This window comes from Anomaloglossus baeobatrachus, chromosome 1 (genome assembly GCF_048569485.1).
Source record: "Anomaloglossus baeobatrachus isolate aAnoBae1 chromosome 1, aAnoBae1.hap1, whole genome shotgun sequence".
Classification (NCBI taxonomy): Eukaryota; Metazoa; Chordata; class Amphibia; order Anura; family Aromobatidae; genus Anomaloglossus; species Anomaloglossus baeobatrachus.
The window spans coordinates 635,466,571-635,492,364 of NC_134353.1; the positions used below are offsets into that span (position 1 = coordinate 635,466,571).

Below are 25,794 nucleotides of genomic sequence, written 5' to 3' on the forward strand. Positions count from 1 at the left end.
CTACGTCCCCTTCACTGACGGATTCGGCAAATTTGGCGACTCCTAGCCTTGCCGGGGTCCGAGAGGCCCCTGCCCTGGTGCTGACTGTCCTTTGGAACACTGCTCCAGACCACCGGGCACACAGCCAACGGGGTCCTTCCAGGAACTTCCAAACGGTCCCCCTCCAGACAGTCACCGCCGTCGCTGACCTTGCTGTTCTGGCCCTACACAAAGCTGGACCCTTCAGGCTTTCCTTCCTTCTTGTCACCTCACTTGCTTTCCTCCTTTTCCACTTTTCCACTTTCACTTAGTTGTTTACTCCTTTCTAGCCCTCAGCTAGACTTCACTCTTGCCCTGCCTGGGCTACTCTTTCACGTCCCTCACTGGACTGCCTGGTACTTCCTGCCTCCAGAGCTGTGATCTCCTTGGTGGGCGGAGCCAACCGCCTGGCCCACCCCCTGGTGTGAATCATCAGCCTCTGGAGGAAGGCAACAAGGGTTTGTAGTTTAGCTGTGATGTGCCTACCTGGAGTGTGGGGTGTGGTGGTGTTGTGACCTGTGACCCCTGGCTTGCCCAGGGCGTCACACAGCCATATGAGACGATGGCCGTTTCATGTGGCCAAACACTACTACAGGTCTGCGTGTGCATGATAATGACGATGTCTTGGAGGGCGGTGTTAGAAGCTGTGGGGTGGTGCTAGTGACACTCATGGCTTCTATCTTTGTCCCCCTGACCTCTTCTTTCACAGAAGAAAGGTGGCAACAGAGATAGCAGCATATTGCCAGCGCTGCCTGCACTCATATTTCACAGCATCTATCAACAAGCATAGAGAACATCTTCAGAGGGGGCGGCGATACAAGAAACCGTAATATGCGACTGCAGCGCCAACCCCTGATGACGTCCTGTTCCAGGAAGGGCGATAGACACTGTGGAGAGTGAGTGCAGCCCCAGCACCTCTCAAATGAAACATAAAAGGAAGTGCAGTAAAAAAAAACACATTTAGGTATTAGCTTGATAGAGAGAAGTGTAGGGTATAGTGTAGTAAAGATAATTTCAAAAATGGTTAGGGGTTAGGATAGATGCAGTTGTAGTGCCCCTGAGACACTCAGGGCACTACAGGGAACTGCATCCTCTTGGGGATGTAGGACCTAACCCCTGGGACCTGGAGTATTACTGCCAACACTACCAAAACACAACCAAAATCCTAGTTCTCCACTCCACACTGGGCATAGACGGTTAACCATGTAAGGGGATGGTCGGCATGGGAACGAATCCCTGGGTATAGCCAGCCTGGTGGGAGGGGTCAGCAGTCGGTCAATAGTGAGTTGGAGAGTAGTACACAAAAGAGGTGTACAGACATTCCTGAGCTGGATCCGTGTAACGGTGACCTGGGGGCACAGGAGAGAGGTCACCAGGACTGGTACCGGAGATACCGCTGGGAACAGAACACGAACAGGGCACAGGGCCCTAGGTCAAGCGTCAGTTTCAAACAGTTTGATAAATACCTGCCCGGTGAGGACACCTTCATGGACTTCACCGAACCAAATAATCTGGGGGCATCAGCAGTAAACTAGGATCGGGGGTTCAGACACTTACCTCCCCGCAGGGTCCGTACTGCCCGTCGTACGGAGAAGGAGACTGTACCCCAAAAGGGACAGTCGGGGCCCCCAAACGCTCTATGTTACGGGGACCCAAGCTTCAGAGAGTGCCGGGGACAGAGCAACCTGGGTCACTACATCGGCACTGATACTCCTGGGACCTGAACCAGCCATCCCTGGGTCCAAGTGAGTAGAGACTGTTAAAACCTGGTGTGGTCTCCGTTATTACCCCTGTTACATCTCCCAGGCACAGCCCTACCTGTGGAGGGCCTAACACCATTGCTGCAATCACCACCAGCTCTGGGAGTACCTACATTCAGCAGCAGCGGTTCTCCATCCCGAACCGCAACCCGCAGGTGGCATCACATGACAATAACTCTTAATCCCCCTGTAAATATCCCCCATTGCAAAAGGGGCCCAGGGCACGGGACCGGGCAACGGCCACCAAAATGACATTCCAATTCCATATACTGCCCGGGACCGAGGAACCCCATATCCCTGGGCGCTACACAGTATATTACAAAAGTGAGTACACCCCTCACATTTTTAAAATATTTTATTATATTTTTTCATGGCAAAACACTAAAGGTATGGCACTTTGATACACTGTAAATTAATCAGTGTACAGCTTGTATAACCATGTAAATTTGATGAGCCCTCTAAATAACACACAGCCATTAATGTCTAAACTGCCAGCAACAAAAGTACATGCCCTAAATGAAAATGGCCAAATTGTGCCCAATTAGCTATTTTCCCTCTCCGATGTCATGTGACTCATTATTGTTACAAGGCCTCAGGTGTGAATAGGGAGCAGGTGTGTCACACAATCTCTCATTCTGGTCATTGGAAGTTCAACATGGCACCTCATGCCAAAGAATTCTCTGAGGATCTGAAAAAATTAAGAATTGTAGCTCTACATAAAGATGGCCTAGGCTATAAGAAGATTGTCAACACCCTGAAATTGAGCTGCAGCCCTGTGGTCAAGACCATATAGTGGTTTAACAAGAAAGGATCAACGCAGAACAGGCCTCACCATTGTCAACCAGAGACGTTGAGTGCACTTGTTCAACGTCATATCCAGAGGCTGTCTTTTCAAAATAGATGTACGAGTGCTACCAGCATTGCTCCAGAGGTTAAAAGGGTAGGGGGTCCGTCGGTCAGTGCTCCGACCATATGCCACACACTGCATCAGATTGGTCTGCATGGCTATCCCAGAAAGAAACCTCTTCTTAAGATGATGTAAAAGAAAGCTTGCAAACAGTTTGCTGACGACAAGCAGACTAAGGAAATGGAGGTCTGATGATTTGAATTTTGTATTTTAATTTTTATCGGAGCTTTCAAAACTTTTTTTTTTTATTAGTGTATTTTTTTGTCCAGCAATTGACTGATCATTTGTACTATATACAGTACAGTCTCTTGAAACAGTTTACACCCACAAACTTACATGTATTAATGGGGTTTATGTGACATACCAACACATTGTACGTATTTATGAAGTGTAAAGGAAATTACCGTATTTTTTGGATTATAAGACACACAAATATGTTAGGAAAAAGAAGGGTGCATCATAAAATCCGATTATAGTTTACCGGGAGGAGGAGAATTGGCACGGGGGCTGTGTGGCCGGCTGTCTGTGCGGTCGGTTGGCTGTCTGTGCGGGCTGCGGTGGCTGTGTGGAGCAGGCTGGTGTGGTGGGTGTGGCTCTGGCTACCTCTGGCTTCAAATAATGGCGCCTGGAGTTGGCGCGTGCACAGATGGAGCTCTCTACTCAAGATCTTGTCATTGACCTGAGAGCTCAATCTGTGCATGTACTGTGACGCCCTGGACTAGTCAGGTCGTCCCAGGTAGTCCCATGCACACACACCCCCTCCCTAAAAAGGTGACAGCAGACAAACTTCAAAACCCTTGTCACCACCCTCCTGTTTTGATGTCCACACCAGGGGGGTGGAGCCAGGCAGTTGGCTCCGCCCACCGAGGAGTTCACAGGCCTGGAGGCGGGAAAACAGTAGTTCTAGAGAGTAGTTCCAAGAGAGAAGTCGAGTTCAAGGGCAGACCTGTGACCAGGCCTACCAATAGTCTACTCAGGTGGCTGGGTTGGAGCCCAGTCACCTCTGGCAAGGAGCCAGACGGTGGTGGCTGCCTGCAGGAGCTGGGATTACAGCCGGTGGAACCGTAGGGACCAGGGTCGGGCGGTGGCCCGCCGGTACCGAACCGGGGAACCGATTGGAAACCAGAGCACCAGGAGGGGTACTCAGACCCAGCACGAAGCCCAGAAACCACAGGGCTGAGTCAAATCAACTGATTGAGGACTGGACTTTAGGACCTTTCCCACACAAGACCCGACTGAAGACAACAGCCCAACCGTTAGTGTAAAGCCACTGCCAAGGCATAGAGATCCAAAGGGCCAGCGTCTGCGGGCAAACAGGGCTCTCCCAACAGCCAGCAAGCCGGGGAGCGGACTACCGTTGCTTAGGCATAGGAGTCATAATATTCACATTAAGAAGGTGCAGGAGAAAGGCGGAAACCACCAACCTGTTAAGGGAGAAGCTGCAGCCGACTGCGGGCCCCGTTCATCATCCCGTTTGGTTTACCAGAGACTCCAGTGCGTTATGTCATAGTGAGTACACCAGTGCCTTCGGGCCGCGCACCGCACCGCACCAGCACACACCTATCCTCTCGCCTCGGCACCTCCCTCGGGCCCCACCATCACTCCCCTATCCACGGAGGGGTCAACACCAAGCTGCACAACACCGTCCCCGGGAGGCCTAGTCAACGGCAGCGGTGGTGTCCATCCATTCACCACAACCCGTGGGTGGCGTCACGAACTTAAATCCCCTACAAACCACTGCGGCTTCGGCTGTTGGACTCCCTACCAAAGTCCCCGCGTGTAGCGCCAACCACCCCCCCTTACGGAGCGACGTGACCCCCGGGTCTGTGAAGAGCTCGAGCCACCCACCGTACGAGCAGGGATCCGAGCGGCTCGGCAGCCGGCCGAGCCCGCGGGGCGGTACAGTACCGCCTCGCTCTCAGCAGCCGAGCTGCTCGGATCCGGACCTTCCGTGGGTGGCTCGAGGGTCTCCGGACCCGGGTGTCTCGCGGTCACTTTGATCAAAAAGGGGGGTTATAGTGGTGGTGGGTGTAGGACGTATATGTATGGGCTGAGCCGTACTAAGTTCGTGACACCACCAACGGTGTGTGGTGAGGTTGGACACCAGCTCTGCAGTTACGGGGCACCCGGCGGAGATGTTATGCAGCAAGTTGTTAACCCCTCCGTGGGCAGGGATGGTGGCCCCGGGACCAGTTGGGATTTTTGTGCAGGGAAATAGGCGACCGCAGGGTGCTGGTGTACTCACTATTGAAAGAAACACACGAGTCTCTGGTAAACCAAGGTTATGGTGGTCGGTGCCCGCAGCCGGCTGCGTTCTAGTTCCCCCACCCGGCTGGTGGTCTCTGTCTTTCTCCTGCACCTTTTCTAGAATGGTGGACTGCCTGTGCTTGCAACTTCAGGAGTCCGCTCCCGGCTGGATGTGGCCTAAGGAGCCCTTGCCCGCAGACGCTGGCCCGTGGGATCTCTGAGCCCTGGCGGTGGGCTTTTATCCCCCTCGGTGGGCTGTTGTCTTCTAATAGGGACTTTGGGTGGGACAGGACCTCTAGTCCTGGCCTCAATCAGTAAATTAACCGGTTCCAGTCGCTTTTGGTCCCGGCTTCAGGGTCCGAGTACCCCCCTGTGTGCTCCGGTTTCCGAGTCGGTTCCCCGGGTCAGTACCGTTGGGCCACTACTCTGTCCCGGTCCACCTCGGTTCCACCGAGCCGTCTTCCCGACTCCTGCAGACAGAGACCGCCATCTGCCTCCTAGCCACTGGCACCAGGGCTCCTACCCTGGCGCCATTCAATTTGGGGTATTCGCCTCTGCTGGAGCTGCACCCAGCTCCAGTCCACACTCCTCTCCAACTTGAACTCCCACTCTCGACTCACTACTTTCCCGCCCCCGGGCTATCCAGACTCCTTGGTGGGCGTCTTCCAACCGCCTGGTTTCGCCCTTGGTGTGTCTACCCAGCCCTGAGGGGGGTGACTAGGGTTTTGAAGGTTGGCTGATGTCACCTGTGAGGGAAAGGTGTTGTGCAGGGACCTATTTGTGACTACCTGGCCCGGCCAGGGCGTCACATGCACATGCCATTCCAGCTGCCATTTCTTTGAAGCCCGTAACCCACATCTGGGATACTCACCGCATCGGCCTGCTCCACACAGCCAGCACAGCTTCCGCTGCCAGCACAGCTTCCATTGCCAGCATAGCCCGACCGTTGCCAGCACAGACCCCACCACTGCCAGCACAAGACTCCACCACCACTGCCCCTGCCTCTTGTGACCCCGCTCCACCACCGCTGCCACCCCCCCTCTGGTAAGACAACACCGGAGTATAAGGCTATGTGCGCACGTTGCGTACTAGCCCTGCAGAAATTTCTGCAGCGATCTGAAGAGCACACGTGCGCTTCAAATCGCTGCAGAAAATGTCCGTAGAGAAAAAAGCCGATTCCATGCGCTCTGCCTGCAGCTCCTGCCATAGACAGAGCAGGTAAGCAAGCATTGTTGACCTTAGGGAGATCAACATATCCACTGCGAAGACACCATCACGTGTTTCTCAACGCAGTGATTCTAGAGCATTGCCCCCTGGGAAGTATGCAAATAAGAAAGCCGCGGAGACACCATCACGTGTTTCTCAACGCTGGCAATGCCAGCATTGAGAAACACGTGATGGTGTCTCCGCGGCTTTCTTATTTATAGACAGATCAGGAGCTGCCGGCAAAGCGCACGGAAGAAGTGACATGTCACTTCTTAGAACGCAGCGCTTCGGGCAGCAGCCGAAGCGCTGCGCTCTAAGACGCCACGTGTGCACGGCCCCTGCACAATCTCCATAGACTGTGAAAGGGACGCAGGACGCATGCAGTTACGCTGCGCTACAAAGCGCAGCGTAACTGCATGTAATTACGCAACGTGCGCACATAGCCTAAGACCGACCCTATTTTTTTTTTACTTTTTTTTATCTCTAAATTTGGGATGTGTCTTATAGAAGGAAAAATACGGTATACATGGTTTTTTAAGTATTTTAAAAAATATAAATCTGAAAATTGTGATGTGCATTTTGTATTTAGCCCCCCTTAATCTGATGCCCCTAAATAAAATTCCAATTGTCTCCAGAAGTCACATATTTAGTAAATTGAGTCTGTCCACCTTTGTGTAATTTATTCTTAGTATAACTACAGCTATTCTATGAAGCCCTCAGAGGTTTGTTTGAGAACTTTAAGGATCACACAGCATCATGAAAACCAAGGAACAGATCATACAGGTCAAGGATAAAATTATTGAGAAGGGTAAAGCAGGGTTAGGTTATAAAACATAGCTCAAACACAACTGCAAACCTACCAAGACATAGCCATCCACATAAACTGATATCCCAAGCAAGGAGAGCACTAACTATAAAATCAGCCAAGAAGCCCATTGTCATTCTGGAGGAGCTGCAGAGACGCCCAGCTAAGAATAGAACATCAGTCTACAGGCAACCATTAGGCCTAGCTCACATTAGCGTACAGCATCCGATGCAAGAGCTTCGGATATGCTAATGACACTCGGCTCGGGATCTGCTGCAAGGGTGAGTTGAGTGTCCTATTACTGTGATCTGATTCTCACATATAAAAGCGTTGGATCACAGGTGCAGAGAAGAGGGGGAGATTAATTTTGCCATCCTCTCCATTGTCTGTATATCGCACTGCACTCGGATGTTATTTGAGTGCAGTCCGATGTTTCACATGCACTGATAGACTTGTATGGGTGCATGTGCTCTGAGTCACGCTGCCAAACGCAGTCTGACGGGATTGTTTTCTCATGCCGATTTGGCATGACAAAACACTCGCAGATGAACACTGCCTTATTGTTTAACATTGGTGCAAGTGCCATCTGATGTCCATAATAAACGCAAGTGGGAGCGAGGCCTTATGCGGGCGTCACACGAGACGATCTATCATGCAATGCATCGTCGGGGTCACGGTTTTCGTGACGCACATCCGGCATCGTTTACGACGTCATCTCGTGTGACACCTCCGAGCGACGCAGAATCGGTCACAAATCGTGATTCGTGTACTCGTCGCTTATTTTTAAAAAACTTTATTTTTCATGGCGCCGGTTTTTCATCGTACCTGGGGTAGCACACATCACTCCGTGTGACACCCCGGGAACGATGAACACAGCTTACCTGTGTCCCGCGGCACCCGCCGGCTATGAGGAAAGAAGGAGGTGGGCAGGATGTTTACGTCCCGCTCATCTCCGCTTCTATTGGCCGGCGGCTGTGTGACGTCGCTGTGACGCCGAACGTCCCTCCCCCTTCAGGAAGAGGATGTTCGCTGCCCACAGTGAGGTTGCTCTGCAGGTAAGTACGTGTGACGGCGGTTTAACGACTTTGTGCGACACGGGCAGCGATTTGCCCGTGACGCACAAACGATGGGGGCGGGTACGATCACTCGTGCGATCGCATGATAGATCGTACTGTGTGACGCCCGCATTAGTCGTATACTCCACAAATCTGGCCTTTATGGAAGAGTGGCAGGAAGAAAAACAGTTTTGAAAGCAAGCCATAACAAGTCTCATTTGCCGTTTGCAAAAAGCCATTAGATGACACAGTTAGCATGTGGGGGAAGGTGCTTTGGTCAGATAAGACCAAAGTAGAACTTTTTAGGCTAAATACAATACGCTACATGTGACAGAAAGCTGACACTGCAAATCCACCTGAAAACACCATCCCCACCATCAAACATGGTGGAATGCTTAGGAGTAAATCATACTCATTGAGAGCCCGTGAGCCCGCTTCATACATTCACTCCCAACCTGCACTGTACATGTATGGCTAATGTCGGGTAGGGATTAAGTTCATGCTGCGGATATTCAGAATTGCAAGGTCCCATTAACACAGACTGATAATTGGGGAACTAATGTTCTTAGCAATCATCTGATGAATGAGCAAAATTCTTGTTTATCATATGAAGTGAATTTTAAGCTTTATAAAAATCATATATCTTGGCAAGCGCATCATCCTGAGTATGTAGGACATGTGAGGCCATAACATATTATTATTATTATTATTGTTTATTTATAGAGCACCATTGATTCCATGGTGCTGTACATGAGGGGGTTACATACAGAATACATGTACACGTTACAATAGACAGACTAGCACAGGGGGAAGAGGGCCCTGCCCTTGCGGGCTTACATCCTAAAGGATTTTGGGGAGGAGACAGTAGGTGGGGTGTAGGTGGGGCGGCAGCTCCGCACGGTGGTGGGGCGGCAGCTCCGCACGGTGGTGGGGCGGCAGCTCCGCACGGTGGTGGGGCGGCAGCTCCGCACGGTGGTGGGGCGGCAGCTCCGCACGGTGGTGGGGCGGCAGGTCCGCACGGTGGTGGGGCGGTGAGGTCATTGTAGATTATAGGCATTTCTGAACAGATGAGTTTTCAGGGTCCGTTTGAAGTTTGCAAGTGTAGTAGATAGTCTGACGTGTTGAGGCAGTGAGTTCCAGGAGACTGGGGATGTCCTTCGTGCATAGAATGATCATGTTAACACTCGTTCTGCTAGTATGGAAACGGATATCTCCATAAATACTGCATTATAGCATCATACAGTAAAAAAGCTGTAGTAAAGGCCGAAGTAAGACATAATATGTACAGTAAAGAGCCGCAATTCAGACTGGAATCGTAATTTGTGTTCACACACAGGAGCAGGTGAGACTTTTCAGCTGCAGATAGCCTACTACTGACAGTGGTAATGAGCCTAGATTATTCCCAGTGTATTTGGCTACAGAAAATGTAATTAGATTTTGTTCGGCGCAGACTTTTTTGTCCCTACATAATAGCTGGCCATCGCTGTCTTTTCCTTGTGCTTCTGTCTCGCTGACTGTCTCTCATTCGACCCCCTGTGTATATACAGGCTGTCTGTGTGTCACTGCGTGGGTTTAATCCCATCTCTCTTTAAAGGATTGTTTTGTGTAATCCCTTTAACACTTCATTCTGCTAATTATCCGGAGAATGAGGTGCAGGATAGGGAGAGGGGAGGACAGGCACCATTACATCATGGCCAGGGGGGGAGGTAGTCAGTGTGACCCCAGCATAACCGCACTAACACAACAATGGATGCAAGGCCTGTCACTAACACACTGTGACAGGAGGATTAGGGTGGATTCGTACAGTGACAAGCTGACAACTCCACACAGTGGCAGACATACACCTAACACACTCCGCGACCGACACCTGTAATGCATCCAGCCCCACAAGTACAGCAAGCCACAAACTCCCCTGGCCGGACTGCCCTTCTACCATACACCACACTTACCTGCTACTGGGGTTCGGTACACAAGATGTTATTTTGTATTTATAGTATATACTACCTGCACATTGCTTGCTCATATTCTACTAAATTATCTGAATACATCCATCCATCTATCTATCTATCTATCCATTATCTATCTATCTATATTATCTATCCATCTATCTATCCATCTATCTATCCATCTATCTATCTATCTATCCCTCTCTTATTTATCTTTCTATCTATCCATCCATTTATCTATTATCTAGCTATCCATCTATCCATCCATCCATCCATCCATCCATCTATCCCTCCATTATCTATCCATCTATCTATCCATCCATCTATCCCTCTATTATCTATCTATCCATCTATCTCTCTATTTATCTATCTATCCATCTATTTATCCCTCTATAATCTATCTATCCATTATCTATCTATCTAGCTATCCAGCTCTCTATCCATCCATCTATCCCTCTATTATCTATTTATGCATCTATCTATCCCTCTCTTATCTATCTATCCCTCTATCTATCTATCTATCCATCTATCTATCTATTATCCATCTATTATCTATCTATCTATCCATCTATCCATCTATTATCTATCTATCTATCTATCCCTCTATCCATCCATCCATCTATCCCTCTATTATCTATCTATCCATCTATCTCTCTATTTATCTATCTATCCATCTATTTATCCCTCTATAATCTATCTATCCATTATCTATCCATCTCTCTATCCATCCATCTATCCCTCTATTATCTATCTATCCATCTATCTATCCCTCTATTATCTATCTATCTATCTATCTATCTATCTATCCATCTATCCATCTATTATCTATCTATCTATCTATCAATCTATCCATCTATTCCTCTATCTATCTATCTATCCATCTATCCCTCTATTATCTATCCATCTATTATCTCTCTATCCATCCATCTATCCCTCTATTATCTATCTATCCATCTATCTATCCCTCTATCTATCTATCTATCCATCTATCTATCTATTATCCATCTATTATCTATCTATCTATCTATCCATCTATTATCTATCTATCTATCCCTCTATCCATCCATCCATCTATCCCTCTATTATCTATCTATCCATCTATCTCTCTATTTATCTATCTATCCATCTATTTATCCCTCTATAATCTATCTATCCATTATCTATCCATCTCTCTATCCATCCATCTATCCCTCTATTATCTATCTATCCATCTATCTATCCCTCTATTATCTATCTATCTATCTATCTATCTATCCATCTATCCATCTATTATCTATCTATCTATCAATCTATCCATCTATTCCTCTATCTATCTATCTATCCATCTATCCCTCTATTATCTATCCATCTATCCCTCTATCATCTATCTCTCTATTTATCTATCTATCCATCTATTTATCCCTCTATAATCTATCCATCTATCCATTATCTATCTATCCATCCATCTATCCACCTATTATCTATCTATCTATCCATCTATTCCTCTATTATTTATCTCTCTATTATCTATCCATCCATCTATTATCTATCTATCCATCCATCCATCTATCCCTCTATTATCTGTCTATCTATCTATCTATCTATCTATCCATCTATCCATCTATCCCCCTATCTATCTATCTATCCATCCATCTATCTATCCCTCTATTATCTATCTATCCATCTATCTATCCATCCATCCATCCATCCACACTCCTCTACACCGAAATTGAAGCATCAAGAAGGAAAAGTTGTGGAATTATTGAAATCACACAAGGTAAAGGGAAACTGTCAGCAGGTTTTGCTATAACGTCTGAGAGCAGTATGATGTAGGATCAGAGACACTGATTCCAGTGATGTGTCATTATGTGGGGTGGCATGGTCTACTGCAGACGCCTGTAGTCTTCATTTCAGGTACACTAACATACTTGTGCTACTGTGAGCAGCCTGTATTGTCTGGCTCTGTTCACACTAGAAAAAGGATTTTTCTCAAGAAATTTCTTGAGAGTCTGAAAGATTAGCGCACTTGCGTTAAAAAAACGCACCTATAACGCACCGAAAACCACATGCGTTTTTACTGCTTTTTTATGCGTTTTTGGTGCGTTTTTTTCCGCAGGTTGGTCCCTGCAGTTTTTTTTTACCATTATCTATGGCAAAAAGCGCAGGTGCCTGCAGAAAAGAAGTGACATGCACATTCTTTTTCTCAATTCTGCAGAAAAAATATTCTTGAGAAAAAAACGCAGTGTGCGCACAGATAGTTTTTTTTCCATAGGTTTTGCTGGGAAATGTCTACAGAAAGGCTACAACCATTTTCTCAAGAAATTTCTGCAGCAAAAACACAAAAATAATGCGGGTAAAAACGCAGTGCGCGCACAGGGCCTTAATGTGCTACCATGGTCTACAGAATCTCCAGACTTGTCTCCCAGGAGTATAACTGGAACCTCATTGGTTGGCAATTTCAAAAGGAGCTGGCAGCAGTGGATCTTGTTTATATGCCCAAGTGCATTCAGTGTGCAAGGAACATCCCTCAGACAACTATTAATAACCAAGGAGTAGAGATGAACCAACCTTTGCAAGCTCAGTTCGCCAGGTACAGCCGAACCTTAAAAAAGTTCGGTTTGTGACCCTGACTTGATCCAAACCTCAACGGAAGTCAGTAATTGGGCAGTTTGTGGCTCCACCCACATGCTGTCAGCCATAAGCAGAACACAACCGGGGAAGGGTGAGCGTGGTTTTTCAAAAAATGTTTGTGTGTGTGTGTGTGTGCGCGTGTGTGTGCACACTACATCTGATCATGCTGATTTTACCCTAGTGTGAGCCGGTCAAACACTGCATGCGGCTCGCACAGGGCTGAGTATCACTCATACCCAAGCACAGTGCTGCTCACTTGACTGCTTTGCACTAGTAACTCACTCGAACTTCGAACCCAAACTTTGTTTTTCAAACTGGAACCTTAAACCTCAGGTTTGCTCATCTCTACCAAGGAGTAGGAGTATAAGTGCGTCTGTTTTTGTGCTTGGGGCTCATACTCGATAATGAATAAATTGAGGTGTTTTGAAATGTTTCCAGTGTTGTGTAATGATCCTGTGAATTCCATAATTCCAGAAGTATTCCTTATTGGTGAGGCAATTTCAATATTGAGAAATGTATACTGTGTTATATATAAATGTGTATTATCTATTTATTCATATTATATTATCTATCAATCTGTAAATGTAAATTCACTATCTACAGTATTTATCTGTCTGTCTGTCTGTCTATCTATCTATCTATCTATCTATCTATCTATCTATCTATCTATCTATCTATCTATCTATCTTTCTAAGCTCACACTGGCTCACATGTGAACAGGGGAATTCCGCAGTGGGCCCCTGTGCTGGAGTCAGCCACATACCCCCCAATATGAGCAGTATTTGGCCCCATTAAATTATTCACTATCTCTATCTATCAATCTATTTATCTATCTATCTATCTATCTATCTTTCTAAGCCCACACTGGCCCACAGGTGAACAGGGGAATTCCCCGGTGGGCCCCTGTGCTGGAGTCAGCCACTTACCCCCCAATATGAGCAGTATTTGGGCCCATTAAATTATTCACTATCTCTATCTATCTATTTATCTATCTATCTATCTATCTATCTATCTATCTATCTTTCTAAGCCCACACTGGCTCACATGTGAACAGGGGAATTCCGCGGTGGGCCCCTGTGCTGGAGTCAGCCACATACCCCCCAATATGAGCAGTATTTGGCCCCATTAAATTATTCACTATCTCTATCTATCAATCTATTTATCTATCTATCTATCTATCTATCTATCTATCTATCTATCTATCTATCTTTCTAAGCCCACACTGGCCCACAGGTGAACAGGGGAATTCCCCGGTGGGCCCCTGTGCTGGAGTCAGCCACTTACCCCCCAATATGAGCAGTATTTGGGCCCATTAAATTATTCACTATCTCTATCTATCTATCCATCTATCTATCTATCTATCCTATCCCTCTATCTATCTATCTATCTATCCATTATCTATCTATCTATCTATCTATCTATCTATCTATCTATCTATCTATCTCTCTATCTATCTATCCATTATCTATCTATCTATCTATCTATCTATCTATCTATCTATCTATCTATCTATCTATCTCTCTATCTATGTTTGCCTGTTCATACATTTATCTAGTTACTGGGACACACAGACTGAATAGGTAAGGGTAGTGTAGACTATCCAGGCCCCCCTCACCTCGTACTTTCTGCCCCTCCACCCTTCCTACTTATTGGAGAGATTTAGCTCTGACAGATCTAACACTCTGTGAATAATTTTCCAGCACGCCCTCCCTCTCTAGTGCCCTCTGCCCTCTCCCTCCCTATCTATGCCCTGGCTTTTACTATTGGAGAGTCCATAATGAGATAAGTGTGAGCTCACAGGCCCGCTATTTAACCCCTGCACCCAGGGCACAAGCAACAGATAGGGGCAGTTAGGAGACACGAGAGTAGTTGGATTGGCACCCGGGGCAGAGCAGGCTTTGCCCAGGAATTGCATGGGGATCTGTGAAGAGGGAGAGGACAGGAGGAGCTGACCAGTGTTGAACACTCAGAGTAAGTTGGACTCCTGTCTTGTACACCTTGTATGTCTGGACTTTGTCACTTTGTGTGATTCGCTTTCTGTCACACTTTGGTGTGTTCGGTGTGACTTGTGCTGTCTCCCACTGTCCGGCTGCGACTAAATACCCTAAACAATTAAAAATTGTCTTAAATCCTGAGGTAATTGTACTGGTAAAGTCATTTCCCCTCATTCATAAGGTCTGCGGTTAATCTTGGTAGAGTCAACAATTACAAGGCCACACAAAAATAAATCAATAATCTATTCATCAGTGTTACGGTTAGATATTGATTGCTGCTAATTGTCTATTGGATGAGAGGCATTGTTATCAGTACATAAAGGCCATATATACAGATGGATGGGATCTATATAATGTGATAAGGGCTTTGAGATGAAATGAAGATACTCTCTGGTTATATAACTCACAGTAAATCAGTGTGCCCAGTATGGCTGACGGCTGACATACTGGACAGGTAGCACCACAAGGACTAGTAATCACACTATTGTACATGTGGAGGGAACCAGATTACGAATACATTGTATTTCCTGCCTATAAAACGTAACATTTATTCACTAATAGTTATACTTACTTATACTGTACATGTAGTAAAAACTTTGATTTGAGCTGGGGATGATGATACTTTTGTATCATCAATCTACAAATAACATGTTTTAGCAATATGGTGACTGTGATCCTTAGGTTACCTATGTCACTTCCTTATCTGCATGCTTCTGTCTTGAGCTTCTTTCTAGATTTGATTTCTCCTAAATTGTCCAGAGGATGTTTTCATTTTGACATGAACCTGACAAGTCTGTGGACAGCGTGTATCGGCCACTGGCTGTATTATCTCAGCCAGGTATGTTGGCTCTGCATCATTTTAGAGAAAAACATATTTTAAAATCCAGACAGAGACTGAACTGCACACTAGTCAGACAGGCGGGTCCCCAGCGTCTTCTCCCCCCGCCCACTGATAGTGACTGACAGGTCTCTGCCTATACACCGCTATTAAAGTATGTTTTTGTGTGAAACATTGCAGCGTTTCAGAGTCAAACATACCTGACTAGAATAATACAGCCAGTGGCTGAGACATGCTGCTCAAGGGTAAGGAAGCATGGATCAGCTGTTAGGTATCCTTTAAGGCTATGGAGACTGTTTCCTAGGATTCTCATCTATCTTTACCATTCCCTCTTATCCCTTTTCATGCATGTACCAACAGGCCTTAAGCAGGCTTTACACGCTAAGATATTGCTAGCAATTGCTAACAATATCGTACGCAAAAGCACCCACCCCCGTCGTGCATGCGATTTCGTGTGATCGCTGCTGCAGCGAACATTATTGCTACGGCAGCTTCACAAGCACTTACCTGCTCGGCGGCGTCGCTGTAACTGCCGAACAATCCCTCCCTCAAGGGGGAGAGACGTTCGGCATCACAGCGACGTCACCGCGACGTCACTATGCGGCCGGCCAATCAAAGCGCAGGGGCGGAGATGAGCGGGACGTAATATCCCGCCCACCTCTTCCTTTCGCATTGTGGCCGCGCGGCAGGTAAGGAGACGTTCCTCGCTCCTGCGGTGTCACACATAGCGATGTGTGCTGCCGCAGGAGCGACGAACCACATCGATAATCAACCATTACCGATTTTTGGTTTTGGGACGACCTCTCCATGGTGAACGATTTTCACCATTTTTGAGGTCACTTAAGGTCGCTGGTAAGTGTCACACGCTGCGATATCGTTAATGACGCCGGAAATGCGTCACAAACAACGTGACCCCGACGATAAAACATTAACGATATCGTAGCGTGTAAAGCCCCCTTTATTCCACTTTTTCTTATCTCCCACTTTAATTGTACACCTCTACTGCATTAAGGGTCCCATATACATTTGATCAAAGTCATCCAAACCAACCAATATTGGTGGGATCGGTTGACAGAGTAATTTGTATGGGGGTGTACTCACTTTTCTCCTTATAGATAGTTTCATAGCTTTTAAGGTAGACATAAGTCCATTGAAATTCATCTATAGTATAAAATTTTGATCCAGAGAAAAGGCAAAAACCCTTTAAGGTGGACACAGCTCCACATTAGGGGTAACATTTGTTCTCGACTTCACATACAGCAATCAGACTAGTTACCTGGATCAACCCACCATCACAGAATTTAGTACCCATAACCTGTAATATTGTATTTTTCAAGAAAGGCCTCCAGCACCTGCTTGGACTTGTTTAGTGAATCAATAATTATCACATCATGTGCTAGAGAGAGTTCTGCTCTTAAGGTGGCTTTACACACTGCAACATTGCAAACGACATTGCTGTAACGTCACCGGTTTTGTGACGTTACAGCGACCTCCCCAGCGACATTGCAGTGTGTGAAACACATCAGCGACCTGGCCCCTGCTGTGAAGTTGCTGATCGCTACAAATCGTTCAGGACCATTCTTTGGTCCTTTGTTTCCCGCTGTGCAGCAAAGTTTTAGTGTGTAAAGGGGACTTTACAGCGACTTCGTTAGCGACTTCCCTTTCAAAAAGCTGCTTTACAACGTCCCCAATGACTAGCTAGGTCGTTCTGCAGGTCCGGATCGCTGTTGCGTCGTTGGCCAGGTTTGCCTGTTTGACAGCTCACCAGAGACTTTGTAGCGATCCCGGCCAGGTTGGGATCGCTGGTGGGATCGCTAGAAAGTTTCAGTGTGTAAAGGGGCCTTTACAGTAAAGAATCTGCATTGGGATTATGATTAAATCTTTCCTCTAGACGTAGAGGATGCCCCTTTGTCTCTGACGTAGACCTAGATATAACAAGCTTACTAGATGATCTCTGTACTGTCCCCTTATATATTTGTACAATGGAATAAGATCGCAACTAAACCTTCATTTTTCCAAACTGAATATCCCCATGTTTGATAACCTGTCTTGATATTGCAGTCCACATATTCCCTTACTAACTTTGCCCACTGTTCTCTGCATCGCCTCCAGTTCAAAGATGTCCTTCCTACGCACTGGGTGATATTGGGGCAGAGAAGGATCGGAATGAATTTCATCCGATTCCTTTGCTCTTTCTGGGGTAAGCTCCTGCCATAGGAGTGGAGATAGGTCACCCTCAGAGAACTCAAGAGTAGTGTTGAGCGGACCCGAACTGTAAAAGTCCAGATCCACGCGGTTTCAGCGTCCGATCTGGGTCCGACATGGACCCGGGAATCCGGCTGCATGATCCGGGTTCGGGATTTTTTTTTTTTTTTCTCTCTTTCTCTCTCTCTCTCTCTTTCTCTCTCTCTAACATTAGAGATACAGAAAGCCTACGCGTTTTTAGGAAAAGCCAGACTGTTCTTTGTCATTAGTACCAGGTTTTCCTTAACTTTCCGTTGATATAATATTCAACCTGTGTGGATTTTAAGCTATCAAAAATAAAGAAGGACCAAGGTTTTATCCTGATTTTTGGCTAGACATCTTGCTTGTTTGAAACTGAATTACGAGCATTTAACCGAAATGCTGTCCATGCTCAAGATGAAAAAAAAACAGAACGGGGAGCACGGAAAAATATACTGGTAGGCTATGCGCGCACATTGCCTTTTTTTGTGACCACAAAGATGCAGTGTTTTTGGCCTCAAAAAACGCACAAAAACGCACCCGCGGCAAAGACGCATGCGTTTTTACTGCATTTTTGTGCGTTTTGGGCTGAGTTTTGCGTCGTTTTTGGTCACTGCGTTTTGCTGCATGTTTCCAATGCATTGCATGGGTGGAAAATGCAGAAAAATGCAGAAAAGAATTGACATGTTGCTTTCTTTTTTACTTAAAAAACGCAGCTAAAAAAAAAAAGCACAGTGCAGACAGCAAAAATGAAAACTCATAGACTTTGCTGGGGAACCAATGTCACGCAGTTTTCTGACCAAAAACGCACCCGAAAAATGCGGAAAAATGCACCATGCGCACATAGCCGTAGTTTGACAAAAAAGTTGTTATTAGTTTAAGGATATTGAGACTGTACCCTTTTTTCCTAATTCACCTATAACCAGGCCTGGTGCCTTTACCACCCTGCAACTTTTATTTGATAATTTCTTTTAAAAAGGGTATTCTTACTATAGACATTCATGGCATAGGCACAGTATATGCCACATGTCTGCTGAATGGGGGTACCACCAACATGTCCGGATCTTGGACCCTCATTTGCAATTCAAAGCAGCCACCAGAGAAGTCAGACATGTCTAGAGTTGAAAAAACTTCTTTAATAAAACTTCCTTTAATTTTCTGTTGTGGTGCAGAAGACCTTCATACTTGACTCTAAGGGGTACTTTGCACACTATGACATCGCAGCTGCGATGTCGGTGGGGTCGAATCGAAAATGACTCACATCCGGCGTCGCTGTCAACATTGGAGTATGTGAATCCTTTTTGATACAATTAACGAGCGCAAAAGCGTCGTAATCGTATCATCGGTGTAGTGTTGGTCATTTTCATAATTTAGCTGCAGCGACAGGTACGATGTTGTTCCTCGTTCCCCTGCGGCAGCACACATCGCTGTGTGAGAAGCCGCAGGAGCGAGGAACATCGCCTCACCTGCGTCCCGCTTGCAATGAGGAAAGAAGAAGGTGGGCGGGATGTTTCCGCTTCTATTGGCCGCCTGCCGCGTGATGTCGCTGTGACGCTGCACAACTCGCCCCCTTAGGAAGGAGGCGGGTCGCCGGCCAGAGCGACATCGCAGGGCAGGTAAATGCGTGTCAAGCTGCCGTAGCGATAATATTCGCTACAGCAGCTATCACAAGAGATCGCAGCTGCGACGGGGGCGGGGACTATCGCGCTCGGCATCGCAGCAATCGGCCTGTGATGTCGTAGTGTGCAAAGTACCCCTAAAACTTGATTCATTAAATTGAGAATGCAATTTAGATAGCTGTCACCCAAACAATTGTGGGGCTGACAGTGTCTCTCCCCTTCCCCTAGACACATGAATGGTTGAGCAATCGTGTTTTTAGTGGGGAAAGAGGTGAAACTGCTGCCAAACATCTGTAGGTGATTATCCCGGAGGACTGGATGTTTAAAGGGACCACCCAGCAGGATTTCCTCATATAAAGTGCAGGCAGTGCCATACTGGCCCTAGGATGGAGAATGGAAGCATACATCCACTTTCTAGATTGGATCTATGATTGCAGAAAAAAATGTTCATAAAGATCCAGAAATTGGAACATTCTTTGATTGACATGTACAGCGGTGCGTGTCTTTGTGGATTGGGTCCTCTGTGTAAATTCTTCCTTTGGCGTCCTCCTGGCTTGCCCTTTTGTTTATTTAATTTCGCATTCTGCTGGAGAAGACTATGAGCAGCATTGATGTATGCGCAGATGGAAAAAAAAAATTAAATCCACGCATGCACCAATGCCGCTCAGTTTTGTCCAAAGTGTATTCCATAAAATGGCACCAGAAATCACTGTACGCACATGCACGGACTCCGGCGCCATTTAATGAAGACAGCATTACACTAGCAATTCTGTAATGGCGGCGCAGCGCAAAATTTAAATAAACAAATGGGGCAAGCCATGAAAATGCCGGAAGAGGAATTTACACAGAGGACCCAATGCACAAAGGCCCGGACCGCTGCACATGTCAATCAAAGAATGCACCAACTTCTGGGCGTTTTATCAATGTTTTTTTCTGCAGTCAAAAATCCAATATGAAAAGTGAGGGCATGATTTCATTCTCCATCCTAGCGCCAGTATGGCACTGACTTTACTTTTTGTGGGAAAATCTTGATGGTTGATTCCCTTTAAATGCAAACTTGCAGTTCCCTATCTACCGTGGACATCATCTGTTGTGCATGCATGCACATTGAAAGGTCAGCTGGTAAACCAAAATCAACTTTAATGTGTATCAGGTCCTGTATCCTGCACCCCATTCCTCAATTATTGGAGCCAGACTGGTGTGTGTGTAACATTAGGGCCAGATGAAGTGAATATAGATCAGATAAAAACAGCAATCACCATTCACAACTATGGCATATACGTGAGCAAAATCAGCAATAGTAACAATATTGTTTATTGTACATGAACTATGGTAAATTATCAAGTTGCTCATTTCTAGACAAACATTTCAGGCCTGAAAGTTCAATGGTTATTGAATGTCTGACAATCAATTCTTGTAAATGGGTATTAATATGATCGTAAAGTTAATCCTTATAGAACTGCTGCCAGAGAAATATTCCTGACCACTAGATGTATGATCCCCCCAAATATCCTGACCACCATATATATGATCCCCCATATATCTTTGCCACCAAATATATGATCCCCCAAATATCCTGGCTACCAGATGTATGATCCCCAAATATCCTGGCCACCAGATGTATGATCCCCAAATATCCTGGCCACCAGATGTATGATCCCCAAATATTCCTGACCACCAGATGTATGATCCTCCCAAATATCCTGACCACCATATATATGATCCTCCATATATCCTTGCCACCAAATGTATGATCCCCAAATATCCTGGCTACCAGATGTATGATCCCCAAATATCCTGGCCACCAGATGTATGATCCCCAAATATTCCTGACCACCAGATGTATGATCCCCCAAATATCCTGGCCACCGGATGTATTATCCCCAAATATCCTGGCCACCAGAAGTTTGATCCCCCAAATATTCTGACCACCAGATGTATGATCCCCCAAATATCCTGACCACCAGATGTATGATCCCCCAAATATCAGATGAGTCTCTTCAACAACTGTAGATATTAATAAAAAAATAAAGGAGAAGATCAATGCTAGGACATTCCTCATTCTTTCTTTTCATTGTCTCCCCAATTCTATCTCTGGGATGAGCAATATTCTGGGCCACAGCATAAGACGAGCGCAGGAACTGTCAGACAGTATCACTCAAATCTGAATAGTAAATCCGGGATAAGACACAGCTCAGAGACGGAATTATCCGCACGTTATGGGACAAGTGAGGTCTTGAGATATATATCCTACAGTGATCAGTGGATAACATCAGGCTCTTGGAAAATAGTGTAAATGCGGTAAACAGAATTGGGATGAGCGTAACGTATTAATGGGTGAAGAACACAATTTTTCCATTAACTTAAATGGAACATTAAAACAGATTAACTAATGAATTCACGCAGTTTTAATTAATTGCGTCATTATATATGGCTAAGAAAATAAAAGGGAATTCTCCAGCTATATTAATGATGGTACATTGCAGCTACAATACAGAATTCACCTAAAATGATGTTCCATTTTTAGCGGATGTTCAAATTGGACAAAATTGAGCTCACCAAATAGGACACCCCTCTATGAGACCATAGAATGAGCTGAAGCAAAGAGCATCTTCTGCTCTGGGGGACTTGGTATGGCCATGTATTATATGGTTTCCTATTCATTTCAAGAGGTACCATGTAATATAACAGCTCTCCAATAGTGGCTGCTGCAGGGAGAATATAAGACCACCTAAAACCTCCCCCAGAACTGATTTCTGGTGAATTAAGTAAAAGGGACGCTCCTTATAGTAAAAAAAAAAAGAAGTCCATTCACAACCCATTTTACGATATATATATATTTTTTTACAAAAGTGAGTACACCCATTTTTGTAAATATTTTAGTATATCTTTTCATGTAGCCATAATGAAGATATGACACTTTGATACAATGTAATGTAGTCAGTGTCCAGCTTGTATAATTGTGTAAATTTGGTGTGCTCTCTAAATAACTCAACACACAGCCATTAATGTCTAATCATGTATATTGGGATTCTCCTATGGAGTATATTATTAAATAATGGTTTTGATGTAATTGATTTCATTCTATGTTCTTAGTCCTTGGTGTTTTTATGGGCACACATCTATTTATTTATATGCCACTGTGTATCTAATATCAAATGATCTTCTATTTGTGCCATCATGTTTGCCATTTGACCACACTATCTCCTGTTTTATGGGGTGCTTTTATGTCTTCCTTTGGCATTCTGTGACTAATTATACGATTTATTAAAGTGTTTGCATTTATAATTTGTGCAATTTGATTATTTTTGACATTATCTGAGTAAAAAAATTCCTTTAGATATTCTTTGTTGTTTGGTGACAGTTAACCAATTGCCCTCCCCGGTGTCATGTGACTCATTAGTGTTACAAGGTCTCAGGTTTGAATGGGGAGCAGGTGTGGTAAATTTGGTGTGATCGCTCACACACTCTCATTGGTGATGCACAAGAAATTCCGCTAACAGTTTGCTGAAGACAAGCAGACTAAAGACATGGATTACTGGTACCATGTCTTGATTTCTGATGGGATCAAGATAAACTTATGTTGTTCAGATGGTGTCAAGCATGTGTGGTGGTAACCAGGTGAGGACTACAAAGACAAGTGTGTCCTGCCTAAAGTCAAGCATGGTGGTGGGAGTGTCATGGGTTTTGGTTGTGTGAGTGCTACCGGCTGTGGGGAGCTACAGTTCATTAAGGGAACCATGAATGCCAACATGTACTGTGACATCCTGAAGCAGAGCATGAGCCCCTCCCTTTGGAAACTGGGCCGCAGGGCAGTATTCAAACATGATAACAACCTCAAACACTCCTTTACCACTGTTTTGCTAAAGAAACCAAGGGAAAAGGTGCTGTACTGACCAAGCATGTCTCCAGACCTAAATCCTATTGAGCGTCTGTGGTGCCTATTCAAAAGGAAGGTGGACGAAATCAAGATCTCTAACATCCACCAGCTCCGTGATGCCGTCATGGAGGAGTGGAAGAGGATTCCAGTGACTGCTGTGAAGCTCTAGTGAACGGCATGCCCAAGAGAGTTAAAGGGAACCTGTCACCAGTTTTTTTCCCTATAAGCTGGGGCATGACGCGTCTACGTCATACACATAAGGAAGAGCAAGATGGCCGAAAGGGGAGGCGCCGGTCCCGGAGAACGGCGCCACCCCTCCGACCGTTGTGCACCGGAGCGACAATAGGTGGGTATTCTAAAGTGTTTTTTATGTTATACCCAGTGGCCTGGACTCTTATATACAGCATGTTTGAATGCTGTATATAAGAGCCCAGTGGTGGTGGCCGCAGCTTATAGGGCAAAAAAACTGGTGACAGGTTCCCTTTAAGGCAGTGCTTGAAAATAATGGTGGCCACACAAAATATTGTCACAGGGCACAATTTGGCCATTTTCACTTAGGGGTGTACTTACTTTTGTTGCCAGTGGCTTAGACATTAATGGCTGTGTGTTGAGTTATTTAGAGGGCACACCAAATTTGCCCTGTTATACAAGCTGTACACTGACTATTTTACATTGTATTAAAGTGTCATATCTTCAGGGTTGTCCTATGAAAAGATATAATAAAATATTTACAAAATGTGAGGGGTGTACTCACTTTTATTATATACTGTACATATATACAATGTGTCCACCCATATCCTGTCCACCGCCATTAACTTGAGAATGGCGGCAGCTATAGGAATAGAAGTGGTGTCTAGGTATAGTAAAGTAACCATGCGCTATGCAATGAAACCACCTATAGCGCCACCTGGTGGAAAACAACGGTGTTAGCATTTTTATCTTGAAAACAGAACGAAATAGAAAAAAAAATGAATTAAAAAATTGTAGGGCATCATCAATTCAATACGAATCGACACCTTGCATACAGAAATGCTATGATATAAGTGACTTAGGGACAAAATGTAGAATTAGTGGAGGAAGGTTGAACTTATTACACCTAGGTTTTTTTCAACCTAAGTAACTATGTAACTATATATGAAACCCATGACCCCCCCAAAACATTGAATGCTGGCCACGCATATGGCGCTCATTTAACTTTGATGCTCAAAGTGGCCCCCATCAGCTGCAATGCACATCTGGACTCTGGACAGCATACTGTATCTTGCTGCACATGGTGCAATATGGTAGGTGACACGTTTGCACAAGCATCTGTGATACGTCATCATAGGTCCTGCAATGTTGGTGGAGGGGTCGCATACACCAGCTGTTTTATGTGACCTCACAGAAAGAAGTCCAATGGGGTCAGGTCTGGTGAGCGTGGAGGCCACTCCATGCAGCCACCATACCCAATGACTTGTAGGAAAGTCTCCATGAGGTATCACTTCACGTCCGCAGCCTTGTGAGTTTTCCAGGTTCTAATCATAGCATTTCTGTATGCAAGGTGTCGATTCGTATTGAATTGATGATGCCCTACAATTTTTTAATTCACTTTTTTTTCTATCTCGTGTTTTCGAGATTAAAATGCTAACTCCGTTGTTTTCTACCAAATAGCGCTATAGGTGGTTTCATTGAGTAGCGCATGGCTACTTTACTATACCTAGACACCACTTCTATGCCCATAGCTGCCGCCGTTCTCAAATTAATGGTGGTGGACAGGATATGGGAGGACACACTGTATATGTGGAGAGGAGCATTATATTATAACCAGCATTAAAATATTCAGCAATTTCTGCTGTAATTGCACAGACTGGATAGCCTATCCTCCACACACATGTCAATGAGCCTTGGGTGCCCATGACCCTGTCACTGGTTCATTGACCCCATTGCTTACTGTTCCCCTCCGACCTCAAAGGCTACAGATAAGCTGCAAGCAAACTACATGATTCTTTCTGCAGTTGTCTGTCAGATGCTGGATATAGGCATAAGGGCTTTTATTTCAAACTGTAAGCGTTTCACTGCCTATAACTAGCTGGGTTTTATGTGCTTGTAACAATATTCATTGTGAATGCAGGAAAGGGAATTTAAGTGAATATTGGTGTTATTATGGTCTGTGAAGGCAACCTGTCACTTTGTAAAACAATATTTACCTGCAGACATAGGCAGGTGCGCAACTGCTATGAGTGAATGGACTGGTACAGCAGGGAGCCATTAGCTTGCTGATGCACTGTTCAGCCTAAGCGTCTTATCAACAGGCGCGATTACGTAATTACAGCGCTTTCTGTGCGGACGGAGCCTCAGTCTGTAGAATGCACTGACCAGAGAAGACATCAGATGAGTGCCAGAAGGCTAGTGGCTTTTATTTTTTTTTCATTGTCAGTACTTGTGGGGGACATGATACCTTATGGAGGCATCATAGTGTGTGTGTGTGTGTGTGTGTGTGTGTGTGTGCTGCTGGACTATCAAACTGTGTATAAGTACTTATATTGTGTTGGAGGCTGTGGAGTCATTCATACTGATTGGGGGGCTCTGGAAGCCCTTATATTGGGTGTAGGGCTGCAAGGGGTCCTCATATTGTGTGGGGGCCTTCATACAGTGCTGTGGGGGCCCTCATTACTTTATTTGGTGTGTGGGGGTGCAGGGCAGGGGC

At 45.5% G+C, this 25,794-nt stretch overlaps 1 protein-coding gene across 1 annotated transcript in view; it reads left to right on the plus strand.

The window, feature by feature from the left end:
* Positions 1 to 14,367: 14,367 nt before the first annotated feature.
* NRL (neural retina leucine zipper) overlaps positions 14,368 to 25,794 on the plus strand; it is a 35,795-nt gene continuing 24,368 nt past the window's right edge. Inside the window, exon 1 of the mRNA XM_075341018.1 lies at positions 14,368 to 14,525. The gene's annotated coding sequence lies outside the window, so the exon portion shown is untranslated. The remainder of the gene's footprint in view (positions 14,526 to 25,794) is intronic.